The 21,750-nt window shown below is 35.5% G+C and overlaps 1 long non-coding RNA gene across 7 annotated transcripts in view; it reads left to right on the top strand.

The window, feature by feature from the left end:
• LOC112641006 (uncharacterized) overlaps positions 1-1,895 on the top strand; it is an 87,284-nt gene extending 85,389 nt beyond the window's left edge. For all 7 annotated transcript variants that reach the window (XR_004816738.2, XR_007411571.1, XR_007411573.1 and 4 more), the window contains one exon: positions 1,700-1,895. This is a non-coding gene — a long non-coding RNA (uncharacterized LOC112641006). The remainder of the gene's footprint in view (positions 1-1,699) is intronic.
• The last annotated feature ends 19,855 nt before the right edge of the window (positions 1,896-21,750 follow it).

Genomic DNA, 21,750 nt, shown 5'->3' with positions numbered 1-21,750 from the left:
ATTTTTATTTATTTATTTGACAGAGAGAGAATAAGAGAAAGAGAGAGAGAGAGAACACAAGTAGGGGGAGCAGCAGAGGAAGAGGGAGAAGAAGACTCCCTGAGGAGCACAGGGAGCCAGAAGACAGGCTGGATCCCGGGACCCTGGGATCATGACTTGAGCCGAAGGCAGATGCTTAATCAATTGAGCCACTCAGGTGCCCTTTCTTTCCTGTTTTTATGGATATATATTTCTTTGAATATTATTCGAGTTACCTTAGATTTAATGAGCTCTCATCTTTTTAAACCTAAACAAAATGAGGCTTAATAAAATGAGAAGCACTTACTCTAAAAAAGAAATGGCCAGAGATGTAGGACCAAAAACTACTAAATCTTAAACTCAACAGTTGAGCATTACAATATCTATTTAAGACAGTTCTGAAGTGCATTTCTAGTTTAATTGCTAGGCAAAACCAGGATTTTTTTTTTTTTTTTCCAAAACATGTCCCAATTTTTCTTTTTTTACACGAGTGGATTTTGCTTTTGCTTTTGCTTTTTTTGTTTTTCTTTTCCCTAACTCCATCATTAAGTGTTCCATCAGCAAAACAGGAATCTGCTTAAGCATTTCAAACAGAAAGATAACTAGGATATAAAATTGTTGGAAAGAGTCGAAAGGTGGAGTGTTATTACTGAGACCAGGAGCTGTATAGGAAGCAATGAGCGCTACTGCCTGCATCTGCATTCCTTGGGGGAGGCCACATTAGGAGTCCACACTTCGAGGCTGTGGGGCCTTCTAGCTGGTCTGCTCTTACTGCCCTATGAGTATAAACTGGGCCTGCCTACTGCAGCCACTAGTACTAAAGTGGGGGGAAAAATACCTTCTGCCTTCCGATTGCACGTGATGGTCTCCCGTGGGTAGTATTTAAACCAGAAGTTTGGTGGCAAGGAGATCTGAGAAATTCAATTTCTCAGATTCTGAAATACAGGAAAAATGTAGACAATGTCAGAAGTGATGAGAAGAAAATTTAGCTCACCCAAACATTAGGGAACAGCTTTTTTCTTATCTCTTCCAATTCACATTTTACTTCGTCTTTATACTTACCTTGAAGGCCACTTATTCCATGAATTTCAATCTCACGCCCCTAATACAATGCAAACTCCATGTTGTTTAAACTCACACGTCTCTTACTGATTTAACATAATCTTCAATGCATTATAGCGGTTTTTGAAAGTCCTATCTCTTCTCATTAGTCTGTAGCTTTCTGGGAGGGAGACAACTAGTATAAACCATAAATATCAGGGATAAATTATGTTTTTCAGTATCAGTGAGGAAATCAACATTCAAACACTGCCACTTGCAGAGTTTGTCTTTTCCTTTATTGTGATATTAACCTGGCTTATAGTAGATATCTGTCTTTATCAGCAAGGATCTAGGTGATTTGGTATAGAAAACCTGGGTTTTCATCACCTGGGTGGCTCAGTGGTTGAGTGTCTCTGCCTTTGGTTCAAGTCATGATCGTCAGGTCCTGGGGCCAAGTCCCACATCAGGCTCTCTGCAAGGAGCCTGCTTTTCCCTCTGCCTATGTCTCTGCCTCTCTCTGTGTCTCTCAAGAATAAATAAATAAAATTTTTTAAAAGCCTTATACTAGAGCTAGTATATGATTTAAAATTAAGATAAGTATGGATTCAAACTCTCTTTGTTTTCTGCTGTTCTAAAATAGGTTTGCATAAACTCATTGATGAATGATCAGCTGGAAGAAAATGATTTTGTTATTCTCTCTGTTTCAAAACACAACTGAGTTGCTCTATTGACTAGGCAACATTAAGTGAAATAGATCTACTAGGCTTCTGTGACTCAAATCGTGACATTTTGCCATCATGTTTATTATTGATAAAAACTGTAAATGAACAATAAACCAGAAGGCTTCATTCAAATGAAAATAATTTAGTAGTGTACTTATTTTTTTTTGAGTAGTTCATGAGGGGAAGTGTTACACAAGAAGAACATGATATAGATTTTGAAGTCGGAGAAATGAATTACCAAACATCAAACTTAGCAGTTCACTGTAGCTCTGTAGGACCGCTTTTCTATCTAAAATAACAAAGTCAATTAATTGAGAATTAGCTGAAATAATATAAAGGATACATTTTTCAAATTGTTTGCAATCCTTTAGTTATTCATTCCCCTTTCTATGTTAGTCATAGACAAGTGTTTTACAATCTTTAACTCAGTTTTTATAACACCTCTGTCACAAAAGTTTTATTAAGATTCCTATTTTGTGAGTAAAGATACAAAAGTTTGGAAACAAAACCTTCCGGGAGTGTCACAAGGCATTAGTGAAAGAGCCACAGCACAATCACCACTCTCTGAAGCAGATATGCTTAATCACTATCCCATACATCTGAGTAAAAGTGCTTTATCTGGTAGTAGCATGAGGAATAAATAACAAATTAATTGAAACATGGGTTAAAATGGAGAAACACAAAATATTCTTTTTACATTCTTAAACCTAAAATATATACATGTACACTCTGCCAATCTTTTAGAGTTATGAATCATTCAAAACACAAAGATATTATTCATCCACAGTTTTTGTTTTTGATTTTTTTTTTCATTTGGGGCAAGGAATTAGACAATGGTAGATTTATCTGAACATTGAGTCTCCCTTCAGTGCTGTCCAATAGAATTTTCTGTGATAATGGAAATGTTGTACAGACGTCTGTGCTGTTCAATCTGGTAACCACAAGCTGCATGTGGCTATTGAACATAGAAACTGAGGGACTACATTTTTAATTTTATTTCATTCTAATTAATCTGAATTTGAATATGAAGAGTTCTACGTGGCCACTGGCTATTGTATGGATTTAGATGTTCCCAACTCACCACCCCCACCCCATCAAATACTCTACTGTTTCATATCTAAATTAAATAGCATTTGGGACAGTGGCATGAATTTGCAGGACCATTACAAAACATTTGAGTTTTTAATGGGCAAAAATACCAAACATGTCACATTCTTTATTTTCTCTTTTAAGTTCATGCAATGGTTTACATGTTTACCTAATTGTATAGAAAGTTCCAATGGTATAAATGGTTTGAAACAATGCTTCTAACTCCCAGGAAACACACAACTCAACTGGCAGAAGCACAGTCATACAGATGTACTAGCGGCAATGAAATGGCTGCAGATATTCAGTGTGTTGTGAGCACCTGGAAGCATGCTTTACAGCAGGAAAGAAATGTGCCTGATCTTGGAGTAACATATCAAATGTAGGCCAGGTAAAATTAGCCCTATTATGAGTGTTACTGTCGATCACGCACCACCAGCAAAAACTAGTAAGTAAATAAGTAAATAAATGGATGAAATAATGTAAAATTGAATAATGTGGTAATATAAAAGCCATTTACACACTCAAAAAAACTAGCACACAAAGTCACATATGACAATATTAATCCAGAGGGGGTAAAATGAAGTCAAAATGTCACGAAAAAGAAAAAAATAATAATTCTTCTAAGATACCTGCTCTCTGAGTCATAGATAACTCATTGGAAAAACATTATAGAAGACGTTCTCATTGTAAGTGAAGCCACCTTGATAGGAAAGTGAAAAATTCTACTAATATGCTTCATGAGAAATTCCCACAAACTGCCTGCTGGGTTGCAGTGAGGAAATGGCTAGCTCAAAATGAATCCCAGGCAGTCCTTCCCCTCCATCCTGAAAATGCCCTTTCTTAGTTACCACACCTGCCGAAACAGGTGTAGCCAGGTTATAAAAGGCAGCTTGATTGGTTACGTGCCAGATCAAAGTGCAGCATATATTTGAAAATAGAAAAATGTCTGGAAAACAGGAGGCTTAAATGAATGTGGCCCTGGGGGCAGTAACAACAGATGTGCTGACAATTTATGAATATTTTACTGTAAATGCTCTCTTGTTCTTCTATTAAATAAGGAATTACGTAGTGCCAGACACCATGCCGCAATGCCTGATGCTTACTTGGAATAACTTGCAAAAAATGGAATTCTCTGGGGCAGCCTAGGTGGCTCAGTGGCTCAGGGCCGCCTTCAGTCCCGGTTGTGATCCTGGAGACCCGGGATCGAGTCCCATGTCGGGCTCCCTGCAGGGAGCCTGCTTCTCCCTCTGCCTGTGTCTCTGCCTCTCTCTCTGTGTCTCTCATGAATAAATAAATAAATAAATAAATAAATAAATAAATAAATAAATAAATATAACCTTTAAAAAATAGAAATGGAATTCTCTGAAAAATAGACTCGGGAATATTTACATTTGACTTATGTTTGTTTCAATAAGGAACGCTGATGCGTCCACTCACAGGGACACACACCCATCTACAACACAAATATATTTAAATAGGAAATAATAAATATAAACTCATCACATGGCACACACACCCATCCCCAATTACAGAGTGGGGAAGTTGTTTCTGGGAGTCTTCTGCTTCTATTTTTTGCATTTAATACATTTGACGAAGAGTAAGTTCCACAACTCTTGAGAGAGGTTGCTAACATTTACTTGGGGCATAGCACAGACTGCTGGGTCTTTAGCTTCTCCAAATAGCTGCACTAATGAGGTTGCATTTTATATCTAGAACTGCATACAATTAGGCCATATCAGGAGAAATTCCTGAGACACTTCCATATCTAATAGTGAGGTCAATTTATTCTTGCCTTCTCCATCCATATAAATCAAATCTGAATATGAAATCTGAATAAACCAAGAGTTTCATTTTACTGAATTAAAAATGGCTATACAGTCTAGTGTTCAGATTTGTGTAACACAGGTGTTTGCTGGGCTAACTCTAAAGAATGGAAGGTCAAAAAAAAGATAGTCTTTCCAGAATACTCATGCCATAGATCACAGCGGATTTGAAGAAAATATCATGGGCCATTAAATTCTTAAAATTAGCAGGCTCACCAAAACATCCTAAATGACCATGAGGGGACCTTTGGATATTACATGAGCTTCCATAATTAGAATGTGATTTAAACAGAAGACTAATACATTTAGTAAAAATCCTCCAAATACAAAGAATATTTTCATAAAATGGTAGCTTATTTGCTCTTTTCTTGAAGGAGAGGAAAAATTGAATTGTTGAGAAGTGAGAAACCAACTCTCCAAGGCTGATAATATCCAACTGATGCTTTACCAAGAGTCCTAGTTTTCCATTTTGACTATTATTTAGAAAACTGAAGGAATTCATAAAAATAAGGGCAACATTTTGATAGCTAGAACCCAAATTAAACAAACAAACAAACAAACAAACAAACAAAACCAGGGTTGGAACCCTACCCTTCTGCTGAATCCTCATACTATAATGACATGATTCAAATTCAGAGTCAGCATTATTGATTTGAATCATTTAAAAGGAGATTTTTTTTAAGCTGTGATTATCTAACCAGAAGACAGACTATGTAGCACAGAGGAATAAACATCATCAAGGAAATACTTGGTGTGGTGAACATTGGTATAGGCTGTAGAAAATAATCCTTTCAAAATCAGCTAAATTTCCTTCTGTTTCAAACCCTATGCCAATCTGGCCTTAGCACTCTGAAGTATTAAGGATTAATTTCAGAGGTTTATGAGAAATATCAGCATTTTTAAAGGATTTACAAAGAAATACATGGTCAAAAGCTGACTTCCTCTACACTTAGTGAAAATATAGGGCAACTATTTCCAATTACTGCTATTCAATTATTTACCTAAAAATAAAAGGCTAAATTTTATAGGGCAGCTTTAGAGTTTATATCAACAACAACAAAAATACCCAAATTCACATTTTGTTCAAAGAAATTTCCCCAAGATTGCACTCTTATTATTCATTTTTTGGTGTTTTTTTTTACCCTTTATGTTTGTCTTGTTTTGTTTATAGTAGTAGAAGTCTCACAGCTTGATAAATTACATGTCAAAATAAGTTCCTGCTTATTGTTCAGGGGCTTGGAGGTTTATTTAAAAAATGTGGGGTTTTTGTGTTTTTCTTTTTTACCATCACTGGTATATGCTGACAGAAAAGCAAACACATATAAGTATGTATTTTGGTCAATTTATGATATCTATATTACATCATCACTTAAAAATCTAATAGTACCTCCTAGATTACTATATATTATTATATAGTGATACCAAGGATGCATCTGTTAATCTTGTCTTTAAAGAATAAAATAGATTTTCCATTAGAAATAATTTTCTATGTACTACAAAATCACAAATAGGTACAGCCCTGAAGGTAAATATTATTTAGGAAACAAACAAGCTTAAAGTCAACAAAGAATGTAGCACTAAACTCAATACCAGCTTTACTCTTTTTCTTTAATCTTTTAAGTCGATTAAACTATACTGCTAACAGTTTTTTACTTTCCTTCCTATATTATCTTTTAAAACATAACCAATAAGCATATGAAACTGTATCATAACTGTGTGTGTGAGGGGGGAAGAGGGCACATTATGTAAGAAGTACGTGCTGACATAGTCCTGTATGACATGGGTCCTGTAATAATGGACCCATGAATAATGATTTACTAATCTCGGAGTTAACAAAAACAAAAGAATGCAAAAGCAATATATTTTAAAAGAAAGCTTGTTTGAAAATAAATCCTTTGTCTAATGTAAAAAAATATTAGTTACAGGAATGGTTGAACTTGTCTAATATAATTATTATAGAGACCATCATCATTATGATAACAACTATCACTAAAATAGTGGAAAACATGGACATGAGTGATTTAGTAGGAAACAAACTCTTTTATATAGCTCAACCAAAATGAAACTAAGAAAGTTTTGATGTATTGAATTACCGGCCATTTATGAAATTGCTGAAATGTTTCAGAACCTATACAGTGTACTTCTTGTTCTAGCCACATATATAATGATCCCCTTTTGTCCTCTATAGCTTACATTTTGAAGACCTAGGGTGAAAGCAACAGGGTTGGAACCAGATGCCTCATTGACAGAGTAGCCTAATTGCAGCTCACAGCAGTAGTTATGGTTGGGCTTCTGAGACTATTATTTTATTTCATCATTTTATATTTTATTTTATTTTTAAGGATTTATTTAGTTGAGGAGGGGAGATGCAGAGGGAAAGGTTGTGAGAATATCAAGCAGACTCCTTACTGAGCATGGAGCCCTGTCATGGAGCTCCATCTGATAACCCTGAGATTGTGACCTAAGCCAAAACCAAGAGTCAATGCTCAACCAACTGAGCCATCCAGGCACCCCTACGTATATTTATTTAAATATTTATTTTTATAACAAATATAAATATTTGCATTTATACAAATTATATTTATATGTATAAATTGCATTTATATATATACAATATAACAAATATAAGTATTTTTATAAAATATTTATATAAAAAAATATTATCTATTATATTGCATATAATATTTATATAAATAACAGATATTATATATGTATATATATATATATATATATTGCCAGATGAAGCCTTTATTGCCAGTAACATATATTCAAAAGAAATAAGCACTGCAGTCTCGTAAGTTAAGTACATGAAATTTAGATTGTTTACTAAGATTTGGAGAAATAAGAAGAATTGCAAAACAGATTAAGTTACACGTGGGAAAACATCTGTGTAGGAAAGATAAACATTGGATGATAATACGGTGACAATGTTAAGTGGTCTTACTGAAAAACTTGAGAAAATTTTCAGTTAGTAGCAAAATATTGGTTTATGCCCTCAGAATGCATTTATGCCTTCTATCTGTCAAGAACTAAGTACACAGTGTTGTGGGTACAGGGATGAACAAATTCAAGTTTTTACCCTCTGAGAGCTCCCAAGTCTGGTGGGAGAATTTGTCATATATGTGGCATTTTATGTGCACTTGCTTTTAAAGAGGCTCTGGGAACACCGGTTTGGTCCTACTCTCTCAGCCTGGGGCCTTTGGTTAGAAGTCAACATCTGTTGTTTTTGACGCATCCCTTCTCCCTTTAAGAATACTGCATCAATTTTCTACTGGGAAATTAATTCCCTTCGCCTAAACTACATGCATCTGTGGGGAATACCTACTGAGCTTGTTTGGCCTTATTTGGTCAAGAGGTAAAATGTACGTATTAGACAAACATACGGTAAAAAGAAAACAGACAACTGATATATAATGTTTCCTGGTCAATGAACAAAGCATCTTTGGAAAGCACCGTGCCTTCTGTCAGTGATTGCTTCAAAAGGAGAAAGTGGTGACTAGAGACCAGTGATGAGTGAAAGACTTAATTTGTCCCGGACAGTGTTTTGAACCTTTTAATTTTTTTCTAGAACATGTATGTGAAACCTATCAGAAAAGAAAAAAAAAAGTAAATCAATATCAAAGCCAAAACAAAAAAACAAAATCAAAGCATCATGAAAGCTGGGGAGAAGATGACAGCTTCAAGCCTCTGTAAGAATTAGATGGAACCATATGGAGTTGCTGATACTTGACCGTTTGCTCTTTAAAACTTTGCAGTTCCATATGGTAGCAAACACTGTACTTTTATTTGAATAGCAGGCCCATGTAGAAATATGCAAGGAGAGAGAATACAGCCAAGCCAATAATTGCTGGTTATTCTTACCAGTCACCTAAAGCCCTCGTTATTTTGTGTTGATTTTTGCTTTTGTGCTTCATATTTTATTAAACTCCATCTCTGCTGAACTATCTTCAGTCTTCTACTCTCAGGTAAGATAAAACGGTAGGTATCCCCAAGTAGTACAACCAGTTAAAGAGGTGAAACCAGATCCCAAATCCAGGTATTTCTGACTTGAAGCCCATGCTTGTTCAATTAGGCCACCCAGCCGAGACACCAAGGGTGGAGTGAGGATGACTGCGATTCCATACCCCTTAAGCCATTTCCCTCTTCCTGGTCCTTGACAAGTCTCTTAATCTCACGTATATCTCAGTTTCCTTAGCCTTAGGATGCACATACTGTATCTGATTCTGGCCTCCTCACGGTGGTCAGAAACCTAAAATAAGAGCGGGTGTGTTGGATCCCTGGGTGGCGCAGTGGTTTAGCGCCTGCCTTTGGCCCAGGGCGCGATACTGGAGACCCGGGATCGAATCCCACATCGGGCTCCTGGTGCATGGAGCCTGCTTCTCCCTCTGCCTCTCTCTCTCTCTCTCTCTCTCTCTCTCTCTCTCTCTCTCTGTGTGACTATAATAAATAAATAAAAAATTAAAAAAAAAAAAGAGCGGGTGTGGGGAAGACTTTGTAAGCTATGGGACTTGTCCAAGTGCACTCGATTATTCCTGGTTGTCAGCACTGCGCTTCAGAGCACGAGAACAGGAGTGGCCTGTGAGAAGAAACAGTAGTGGGGATAAAGGGAGAAAAATAAGTTAGAATGAGAGGGCACATTTGATTTTCCATAAACAACAATAAATATCTGAGAAGGAAATACATCAAACATCCACCACATATTCCCAAACAAATAAGCCAATAACTACTCTGAGGCATTTAAAGAAATTGAGAACAATATTTTGTCAGTTCAAAACAACATGCCTTTATTTTATGCAAAGCACTGAATAAAAATGAACTCTGAGTGCAATCAAAGGCTTCGCAAATTTTATAAAGTCAATTTGCTAGAAACAAATTTCGACCAAAGGACGGGAACAAAAGGCTTTTCGCTTTTTCCCTGACTCCATATTTGGAATGATGACAGTGTTAGGATGGAAGCACAACTGCTTTAAGATGAAATAAGACTTCTGTCAGCAAAAGAAATGATTAGTCATTGTATTCCCCTCCCCACCCCAGGCTCTTGCACACTCAGTACCAAGAGGACCAGTGATCGGGGCCAGGAGGCCCAGGGCCTGGTGTGGGCCTGGACCAGGAGGGGCCCCAAGGGGAGGCCCAGGAGTCAGCTGTCATGTTGGCAGCTGCAACCCTTGGGGCAATCGACTGGGCTCCAAGACCTTTGGGAGAAGCTTGCCTCAGTCTGGCCTTGGGTTCAAAAGCAGCTTTCTCGGTGTGACTCACCCCACAAGAGGAGGCAGCTACAGCGGTAGAGGATGAAAGGGCCACAGCGAGCAGACCCACCGCATCGCAAACGTGCAATTCCCTCTGATCCATGGCGGTGACAACCTCTGTCTGCTGTACCCATCGTTAGCGAGATGACAGCAGGCCCTAATCAGGATGCCCTCTCTGGAGCATAGTGGAGTCACTCCTAAATTTGGGCCATAGCAGGAGTTACCCAGGGCTTCATTTGAATTCACCGAATCATTAGTAGCAGTGGTGACACAGGCAAACTTTCAGGGTTTTCTAGAATACACCTTTGGGTGTCGTCATTATAACACCTAGTATTCTTTGAGCACTTTCTGTATACCCAACTCTGTTCTGAATCCTTTGTGGGCCTGATTTCTGTAACCAATATGACCCCCTATCAAGTGGGTATGTTACTATTCCCATTTTTCAGATGAGGAAACTGGATAAGGCACAAGGTTTTGCAGCTAGTAAAGGAGGAACAAAGTTTTACACTTTTTTTTTTTTTTATCTCGCTATGGAGTTGGCAGTCTTAACCACTACACCCCCGTGTCACTCTGTAAACTGGCTAATGGTAAGGGAATCGCAGCTGCTGTATCCGCGATGCAAAAATGATGGGGAAAAAAAATATGACATGGGCTGGTCTCTTCGTGTTTGCTCATCCTATATCGATGGCCTACTGAACAGGTTGGCTAAGTACTTGCTGAGGGCATATGCCAAAAATAGTTAACAAAGTACAAATTTTTGAAAGAATATGTTATTTGATATATGTGTGTGTGTGTGATAGCATCTATATTCACATTTATATTTTAATAAAAATTAAAAGTACCTATGTGTGTACATATACACATATACTTAAAAGTCTCAGTCACCTTGGCATACCTCAGGACTTTGTTGGACATCTTTACATATATCTTATTACTTGGCAGTCTTTCCACTTTGAATCACATGGGATGGGGGCCATCATTTTTTCAGTATATATGGAGGCTAAGTGACTTAAATAAGAAGTTAACCATTATAAAATGCCAACCTGAAGTTTCTGGCAATTTTCGAGAAGCAGTAGACATAATCGTTTTTTCCTCCTTTGAATACTATCATATCAGTTTTAGAAGGATACTAGTTTCCTTTCCTCTGCTTCAACATTATTAGGAAAGGAATTTCCATCGTGTATCATTTGTCAACTTCAAGGGAAAACAATAACATGAGGTGAAAAATTAACTCTATGTTATATATTATTACATCCTTACAGTTTGTGATTTTTCCCCCCAATATAGAAACTTAATTAAGTAAAAAATAATGAACACAGAGGGCAATTTCAGGGTTATAATGACTGCTTGGGAAAATCTGAGGGTTTTGCAAAAGCTGAATCCAATAAAGCTGTAGCAGTCAGTAATCCCCAGGAAATGTCCTTCACTGAAGTCATTACTGCTACTCAGAAAAATGCCTGCTTTTGGATTTATTTCAAAATTATGGATTTGTTTTTATGGCTGATGCCATTTTAATTGCTACTGCAGAATATTTGTAGAGAATGAATGTCAAATACATTGGCCAATCACATTGATCAAGTTGCCTTCCAAATTCCTTTTGACTTCTAATCATTCACGAGAATTCTTCATTAAAATTCCAAAGAAGGCAAAGAGCAATTAGATATGCTATTTGTTATCATTCAACCGTCAAAGAATCTATCATTTTCTACGGGAAGAATGGAGCCCATTTAGTTGAAATCTACATTCCATTGACCTAAAAACTACTGGAAAGAGCTTTTTTTTTAATGTTTTTGTTTTTTCCAATTTGCTCTATTTCTTAAAAATCTAATCTAGGCAGTTGAAAATCTGTTGTAAGATCTTGGAAACCCATTTCAAATATCTGACATGTTAAAAATGGTTAGCAATCCTTTCATTGTTATGAAGTTTTAAAGTATTTTCTGTTAGTCACTGATCAATTGGGTAAAGTACATCTGATGGTGACAATTATTAGATTATAGAAAAATGCATAATTCTGTTAAAAATCCAACTTGTTGTTCATTAAATATCATTTGGAATAGAAAACCAATACTCTGCCCATGTCTTCTCTGACTGCTCCAACCTATGGCACTCCTTGCCTCATGGTCACACTGTGATTTTTACATATGCCTTGATTTTTGTATGCTCTTGGGTTTGTAGGTTTGTGAAAGACGGATAAATGTTGAATATTTTATTTATTTGTTAAATGTGGGCTCAGTACCCAATACCGTACTACCTTGGGCATAAGATAACTCCAAAATAGATTTTAAGAGAAGCTCACCCTCTGGCTTTTGCTCTGTTATAATATGTTAATTCTTTCAGTATCCTCTTTAGACTTGGGATGGATTATTAAAATAAGTTGACAAGGCTTTACAAAAGCCTGTCTCATGATGTCAGATCTTCCTCTACCCTGGTCACGTCAGTTTGGAATACTATTTCTGTGTTTTACACAGCCTCTCAGCTACTGCTAGGCATGCAGGTGAGAGCAACAGGGGTTGTTTTTGTCTAAGTCTGGATAGGTTGCAGTGAGCATTAACGTATGGATATTGGTGATCCTCAACACCTGGCACCTGCGGAAATAGAATTTTCTACTAAATGTGACCCTAAAATTTTTATGCCCTTGTTGAATTTACAGTTCATCCCTAGAGGAAATGGCATGCACATTAGGAAAAAGGAGGAATTTGCCTAAAATAGAATGTGCCTCTTTAAAATTTTAAGAAACCCCATTCAAGAAGACTTTCTTTAAAAAGGAACAAGTCAAATTGTAATGGATCCAAATGTCTCAGAGAATGGGTTACATAAGGACACGCTTTAGATGGTGTCAAGAATCCTGACTTGAGAAATATTTCAGATAGTTTCATAATATATGTATTTGATTTTTTTCATAGTAATATTTTTTAATGTGTACAGAAAAGGGGAAATGGGGTCAGCTGGGGCAATAAGAACAACCGGGGACTGAATGAAGAAGAAAACCAAAGTGTTAGAAACAGCTGGACTATGCATTACGGTGGAGCAGCTCTTTGATGCTATCATGTGGCAAGTACTATAGACCTCCTGAGAGGCAGAAAACAGTTTAAATGTATGTAGGAAATATAGAGCTCATCTGTCTCCAATCTAGTTATGCCATTGGCTATGTATATCCATATATGTGGTATGAAATTAGATGTATCCCAATGGATAAGAAGAGATTCAATGATAGTTTTGTCTTCAAATGAACTTACTGAAAATATTTCTTCTGACATAAAGTAAGAATATCTTCATGAATGTATATAAATTGCATTATACCTCTCTAAAATATTTTGACATATTTATATTGCGTTTATTAAAAGTTCTATGATTTTAAATTTATTTCTACAAACCAAAAAATATGAAATAATATATGATACGTGAATAAAACCAAGTTTCATGTAACATTTAGTGAAAGCCATCTTACCAATTTTACCAAAAGAAGGAGACAGAAGGAAAGGGAAAGAGGGAGGGATGGAGGGAGGGAGACAGGAAGGAAGGGCGGAAAAAGATGAAGGCTTTCATGATAGCATTCCATCCTGGTATATAAATTTTGGTACTATTATATTTTTAATGATGAGCAATCAATGAACTCTCTATGTAGCCATTCATTTATTAGTAATTACATGAATTTTTGATAATAGTGTTTGCTCCTGATACTCTGTAATTCATAATGCCTATCCTCTATTTTTTTTTTCTCTCAATTGCATGGCTGTGTAGGGTTATAGAGAAACCTAGACTTATGAATGGTATATTCATAGGATTCACAAAAGTGTAGTCAAGTATTCAGTAGGGAATACGGATCCATCTGATTCTTTTGAAGACCATGAGTACAGGAGCATAACTGGTATTCTGTATGTATAACATATACTACACCCAATACCTAATACAATATCTGGCATATAGAATACATCCCAAATAATATCTTTTCACATGGAGTAAAAGAATGGGTTATATGTATTAGAGTTATCAGCTGGCTCCGTTGACTCTGTACCACATTGGCACTTCAACTCTGGGGCTCACATCTGCTCTCATGCTTTGAATAGGACGTTAAGAAAAATTACCGGGAAGATTTTTTGGAGCATCAAATGAATTCGTAAATGTCAGCATAATAATAGGAAAGATTTTACTAATGAGAGGTGCTGTCAAAATTTTTTGAGTGATTATCCTTATGTGACCCACCAGCCCTCCAAGCTAATTTTCAAAGGGATGGTATGAACCCTCTGCTGATTTTGCTTTAGCAGTATTGAGAATGAACCAAAAGAGAGCTTGTTCTTAATATGACCTTCTTTGTCCTCGGTCTTTGTTTATCTGGTTCTGTTTAAAAGTTGCATTTTTGTTAAGTTGCCACTGGCCCTGGTCATAGAATGCTCTGCTTTAGTCAAAGGTGATCCCATAGTAGAAAGTGCTATTTCTCTAGGACTACACAATTAGAACCCTTCCAGTGGTGTCAGTAAGCCAAATCCCTCTGACAGCTGCCATTCATGAATCCATTTTTTGCAAATGGAAAAAATGTGAAACTTAAGAGACAATACAACCCTTATTATTTGTATTTAGTTATGCTCTAGTGGGAAATAATGGCCATAGATGCTTTCCCTTTAATGGCCAATTTTAAGCATTTCGTAACATACTACCTCCTTAGATAGGCTTCCTGACAAAGTCCAATTTTGCTGCCTCAGGGTAAATGCTCAATTTTCCTAATATTAATTTAGACAGTTGCAGTTTCCCATCTAAATAATTAGTCTCTATATGAAACTTGGGTAATAAACAAAGTTTAAAATAAATAATGAATGAATCTCTTATGTCAATAACATTGATCTACCACTCTCTTGAAATCAAATTGTGAAACAGCAATTTCTTTTGATTGGAATTATAGCATACAGCTAGAAAACATGATTGACATTTTACTTTTTTGGTCAGTTATTGCATATAAAACCAATTTTAAGGTTCCAAGCATTTTCTATATTTGCTTTAATTGTATTTAAAGAGTATATAAAGTGTGTACCCACTCATGCATTTCAGCAAATACACAATGAATGTGCAAAAATCTATGTAAATGGACATTCTGAAAATACTGTAAATGAATTTTATGAGGATGTAAACTTTAAAATATCAGTTTTGAAAAAAAGAAATTAACTCTCCAGGCACTGAATGATTCATTAGATTAGAAAGAGTGAGGACGTGTTTTCTGTGGTTAGCATCTGTAGTCAAAATAGCTTAAGCTTCCTGTTGAAATAACAGCACAAGGGTCATTTTCTCCTTTCCTCTTTTACTTGAAGGCAACATTATGACTTTCTACTTTGTAGAATTGTTTCCTGTGCAAAATGATATTAAAATGGGGTCTAGGGTTACCTTCCTGGATCTGATATAGTTCATTCTTTCAGTAACCTGAATCCTTTCTTTTATAACTTTTCTGAGATTTATGACAGCAGAATTGTGTTTATTAGCATTAAAATGGAGCTTTATGTCTCTATTACCGAGGCCATTTCTGAGATTCAGAACTGTCAAGCCATCTTATCTAATATCAGCCCTGATTAATATACCTCAAAGAGTAACCCCCAGGGCAGTGTGGCCTCAAATATGATCGGTGGCAGATGATCAGTAAAGAACAGTTTGCTAAAGGACATTGAAAATCTTGTACTATGGGGAAGCTTAAGGAACACATAGGTCACTGTGACTGTCTGGAAATCTAATTCATGTCTTTTCATAATTCCTATGAATATGTAAATGGATGTAATCTATCCAGCCCTTGGGTATACCCTCTGGAGCATCTATGCACCATATGACTCTCCACCATCCCAGCCTCCTGAAAGATATTGTCCAAAGTCTCCTACTAATCTTTTTGTCTTCAGTCTTTTTCCTTCTTCCTCCTCAGACTCCTTCACTCCTAAAATAACAGCCTTTATCTTTTTTTCCCTCTACTGAAAAACTCTTCTGTTTCCTGATCAATGAAATCAGGATACACTGTTTAAAATACTTAGAAAATCCTGTAGGACTTTTTTCTTTATTCATTTATTTTTGTCCTGAAGACATCTACTCACTACTATCATCCCATAGTTACAACCTTGTTCTATTTATGCCTCTCCTTCTGATTCTAATTTTCTTTTAAGGTCTCACTTAACCTCTGAGCTCTGATTTACATGCCCATTACTACCCGAGTCACATGTATTCTGTCCTTCTAAATTTCTAAAGCTTTTATTATTTGTAGCAATAAATGGTTCTCAGTTTTTACTATCTTAAATTATTCATGAACCTATCTTATCTTTCTTGCTAAATTGAAACATCTCTGAGGGAAGGAAATATGCCGAATGAATGATTCCTCCTTGTATAGCACAGGCCACAGTGACTGAGTCAGTGCAACTGATTTTGAAAGGTTAGCCTTTGGAATTTATATTTGCAGCATACCTTTTTGTTTTCTCCATTAAAGTTTTGGTTCTCTAGCTCATTTACAAGGTCTTGTAGGTTAATGACCAGGTGTATCTGTCACAAAAATACAAAATGAACTTACTTGGCATTTGCTATTTCTTCCTCATTTGTACTTTTCCTGGGCTCAATGTCTTAATGCTCTTCTAGGTCATTAAGATCTAATCCCACATAAGTCTTTTTATGTTTTTTTTTTTTTTTTGCAGTATTACATACACACTTATACTTGTATACTATTTAACCAGTTGTCTCAACTTTTTCATTAGTTTAGCTTCAAAAGTTTATCATATATTGGAACACCATTAAAAAGCAATAGACAAGCATGTTCTGAAATGGAAAAAAATAAAAAAGGAAAAAAATTCTGAATATTGGCTCCAAAAATTCCAGAAAAGTAAATTAAAATGACACAAAACAGGATAATATCACTAAACCAATAAAAAATGCCTCAAAAAAACATACCCACAAAATAAATCACAACTGTAACCAAATGGGGCTGCTATAACTAAGCACCACAAACAGGTGGCTTAAAATAACCCAAATTTATTATCACCGTTTTGAAGATGAGTAAGTCTAATGTCAAGGTATTGGCAGGTTTATGATCCCTCTGAAGACTCTAGAGAAGAAGTCTTCCTTTTCCTCTTCTACGTTCTGAGGGTTGTTCACTGTCTTTGGCTTGCAAACCTATCACTATAATCTCTGCCCCAAACTTAACATTGGCTTTTTCTTTAGCTCTCTGCCTTCCCATTGCATTCTCTGCTCTATAAGTCCATGCCCAAATTCTATCTCTTTCTTTTTTTTAATGATTTTATTTATTTATTCAAGAGAGACACAGAAATAGAAGGAGAGACATAGGCAGAGGGAAAAGCAGGCTCCTTGTGGGGGAGCCTGATGTGGAACTTAATTCCAGGATCCAGGATCATGCTCAACTACTGAGCCATAAGGACTCCAGTCATTGGACTTGGGCTTACACTAATCCATTGTGACAGTATCCTGATTATATCTGCAAAGATACTAGTCCCAATTAAGACTCTATTACAGTTATCAGGGGTTAGAATTTTAAGACATCTTTAGGAGACAGAACTCAAAACAAAACAAGGACATAAGACATGAGTAAATGGAGGTAATATATAATTATCGTAATTATAATTCAGGAAATAATTAGAAATAAAGGGAAATTATTTTGTAAATGAAGAACAAATTAGAAGGAAAAACAAAAGGAATAAACAACATAGATCATACCTTATGAGATCTGCCAGATACAAATTTAAAAAGAAAGAAAAATGAATAGAAAGAAAAACAAAACTGAAGGAAAATTTTTGCAAGCTTGAAAGTGGCCAAAGAAGATCCAAAATACTGATAAAAGGAGTCCCTGAAAAAGAAAATAAAAATTAATAAAATAAAATAAATTTAAAAAAACTATACCTAAAATAAACTTTTACAAAATTCAAAAACAAAACAAAACAAACCAAAAACACTACAAATTGAAAGAGTATACTATAAACCTGAGAAGGTGACCCTGAATGATCAAAACCACAAAACATTCTCATAAAGTCGGTGTACCTTAAAGGAAAAAAAGTTATTTGGGCATCAAAAACCAAACAACTCCCATGACTATAAAGCAAAGAAAATTAGATTACCTTCAATCTCTAGACAGTACTGGAATAAAATGAGTAGCACATTAAAATTTCTAAGGAAAGAATCTGTAAGCCAGGTTTAAAAGGGCACAGATAAACTGTTATCACATACAAGAGCTCAGAATATTTTATTTCCTTCCTGAAAAATCTACTAGAGAATGATATTCATAAAAGTGGAATGACTACAGACATATACAAAAGGACAGGTGTTGAGCATTAACTATGTAGTTCCCTGTAGATTATGAATAAGCAAGTGTTAAGAGGGAAATAGTACAGTGCATACTTACCATGTACCAGTACAATGCATAATTATACTTTAACTATATAGAGTGTACAGTATAAAAAAAGGGAGTGAGAATGGAGAAAACACACATATATTTTTAAAATTAACATTTAATAATATTGGTAATAGCGTTTGTAGGGTTAGTTTGAGACTATCTTGTTCTGCTGTCAGGAGATACAGATATGTTAAAGAATAGATTAAGCAAAAACTATCTGAAATGAAAGTGTCAGTGGGAGCTCATGAGGGATTTCATCTTGTATGTATATCAACCTTTGTTCTACTTACTGAAAAAGTTTAGATACAATGACCAGCTTAGGAGCATGAAATACCTCTGATGACAGATTGTGATCTTAAAATACCATATTGTACTAAAAATAATTGTAGCTTCTTAGATAAATTGTTGGTTCTGCCTCTAGATCTGAGGCAGGAGATGTACTAAATAGGCTTGGAAAGGCACATCTGGGTGGCTCAGGGGTTGAGCATCTGTTTTTGGCTCAGGTCGTGATCCTGGGGTCCTGAGATCAAGTCTGGCATTAGGTTCCCTACGGGGAGCCTGCTCCTCCCTCTGCCTGTGCTGCTGTCTGTGTCTCTGTGTCTCTTTCAGTGTCTCTTATGAATGAACACATTAAAATCTTAATAAATAAATAAATAAATAAATAAATAAATAAATAAGCAAGCAAGCAAGCAAGTAAACCTGGAGAATGTTGTGTGATAGTAGACAATAAGGAAGATTTCAAATGCTTTTAGGTCATGCCAGAAGGATTCAAGACAACTCGAGTTTCCACTGGCCAATGAAAGACAATTTGCACTTCAAGAATAATAAATAACTGCAATGTATGGAGGAGACACATCAACTACATTTAAATTCATGAGTTCATAAAAATGGGTCAAATGTGCTTGGGGGGGGAGATAGATAGAGAGCTAAATTTTTATCTTGAAAACTGGTCATTGCAGGAAAGAATCAGACTCTATCCCATCTCTTTTATATCAATTCTATCCTCTGGTAACCAGATAGTAAATGAGCAAATTAAATGCTTATAAAAGAGTTCTCCTAATAAATGAAGAAGAAATAATTAAAATATCACCATTTTGTAATCCCCAATAAAATAATGGATCTAAGTATTAACCATCACTAGCTGTAAATATCACAAAAAGACAAGTAATCACAATATACCTTTTTTTTTTTTTGAAAGAGCATAATGTCATCTAGAATCTTGCCAAAGGGTTAGAATATTAGTCCTATCAACGCTCTGGATTCAGCTGCCAATTTGAGGGAAATTATCAGAGCAGATGAACAAGGTGAGAGTACAAAGAATATGTAATCAGTAAACTCCAGAAGGTCAAATGGCTTGAGTCATCAATGGATAAATAGGTAAACATTTAGCTTGCTACTGTACATACAAGAAAGAAGAGACAGGGCATTTGTAGAAATAGACCTAAAATACATTAAATTATGTGTTTTTTTTTTATGAGAAGGGCTCAGCTATAGTGTCCAAGCAAGAAATTATGGTTAATAAAGCTATAAAGTAATGTAAGAAGGTGGTTGCTATAATTGGTGGTCACTTTGGGAGAGGGGAGATTAAGGCACTCTGTAACTGGAGCCAGGCCCTTGCAAAGGTTTCTGAAATGATTGGCATAGTTCTAGGTCTTGATCTGAATAGTAAATAAAAAGTTATAATAATAATTCATCAAGCCACATACTGGATTTTGTGTTTTTCTGCATTTTATTTTGCAATTTTTAAAGGCAGGAAAGGCAGCAGCAAGAAAAAGGGAGAAGTTCCAATAGCCATTTCCCCCCAAATCTCAAATATATGATTACACATTTTTTTTTCTTAAGCATTACTGTGTTCTGCCCCACTTTAAATAGCAAACAGGCAGAACCAGTAGTATCCCGAGACTTCTGAAATACTCCCCGCTCATCATTTTTTTTTTTTGAAATGACTGATATTATACTATTCAAAATTTTCTCATCCAGCTAATAGGAACTGAGTAGTATGATTTTAGATTATCTAAAACTTTGTCATCAAGATGGCCAATTAAAAAAATCTCATCAATATCAAATGACTTTAATTTGCATAGTTTATACGAACATCTATAAGTTTATAGAATAATGATATGTTTAGATCGTGCTAGAAATCCCTTTAGGCTCACACGATGCATTAAATTAACTTAAAAATGAGGGAACAGAAATCTATGTACCCATCTAGACTAATTTCTTGAAACTTTTTGTCAGCTTCCCAGAGAGCTGGTTCACTAGATGTAAGATAATTAAATTAAAAGAAAAAAGAAAAAAAAAAAAAAAAAACAGAAAAACCTAAGATGTATAAGGTGCTGGGACGGGGCCTAAGAATTTGCATTTGCACACACACAAATGACCTTATAAGTGATACAATGAATTCTCCTCTCATTATTCCCTGACTCATCCCCGCCCCCCAACACTCTTCCTCTTTCTCTGAGTATATATATATTCCGAATTGTAAGCACATAATCTTTGAGAATCTCAGAAAAAAAAAAATGGGAAACTAAGCACAAGCTATAATTCTAGGGGATGATTATATGTAAGAATATACAATGAGATATGAAATTGAGAGATTTCTATTGCATCTTTTCCTGAAGCCATAATATTAACTGGTTTACTTGAGACATCCTGAATTTTAAAAATTTCTTCTTTTTTTTACTTTAACCAGGATTTTTATAAGACATTTCATTCACTAAAATATTTTTGCTCCTGTGTAAAGACGTGTGGTTTTCTATTACACTTGTCATATACCATTTTTTTGGTTAATTTTATACTACTTTGTTATACATAATTGAATTATTGGAAATTGGATTTGGGTTTTTTTTCCTATTTGTTAGCTGGTTATTCTTGACATAGATGAAAATTTTTGAATATGATTTGTTTTGTAATCAGTTATTTTACAAAACAATCATATATCCTATACTTAAGACATGCTTTTTAGAGTGCATTATAGGTTGATAACTATTTTTGAGAAACACTTAAAATGAGGAAAGAAAAACTCTATTGCATCATAATTTCACATAATTTAAAAAAAATATTTTATTTATTTATTTGAGAGAAAGAGCAGAGTGAGAGAGAGAAAGCGTGAGTGGGGGCAAGGGGATGGAAGGTTGGCAGAGGAAGGGGAGGATGCAGGCTTCCCACTAAGCAGGGAGCCCAGACTCCATCCTGGGACCCTGAGACCATGACCAAAGCCAAAGGCGGCTGCTTAACTGACTGAGCCACCCAGGCATCCCTTACACATAATTTTAAGGCACTTTCTGATTATGAAATCATTTGGAATATTCTCAATTTTGAAGACACTAATGTATAGAAAGACTTTGCATCTTGGATTGAAGATATTTCTGTATATTATAATTGTTTCAAGGTGAAAATCATGGTTAGTTTTAGGAAAAAGCGTATCATCAACAAATAATGATTTATTTGCTTTC

The sequence above is a fragment of the Canis lupus genome, chromosome 6 (assembly GCF_003254725.2).
Source record: "Canis lupus dingo isolate Sandy chromosome 6, ASM325472v2, whole genome shotgun sequence".
Lineage (NCBI taxonomy): Eukaryota > Metazoa > Chordata > Mammalia > Carnivora > Canidae > Canis > Canis lupus.
Note: the sequence above shows the minus strand (reverse complement) of the source record. Positions and strands in the feature narration are given on the sequence as shown.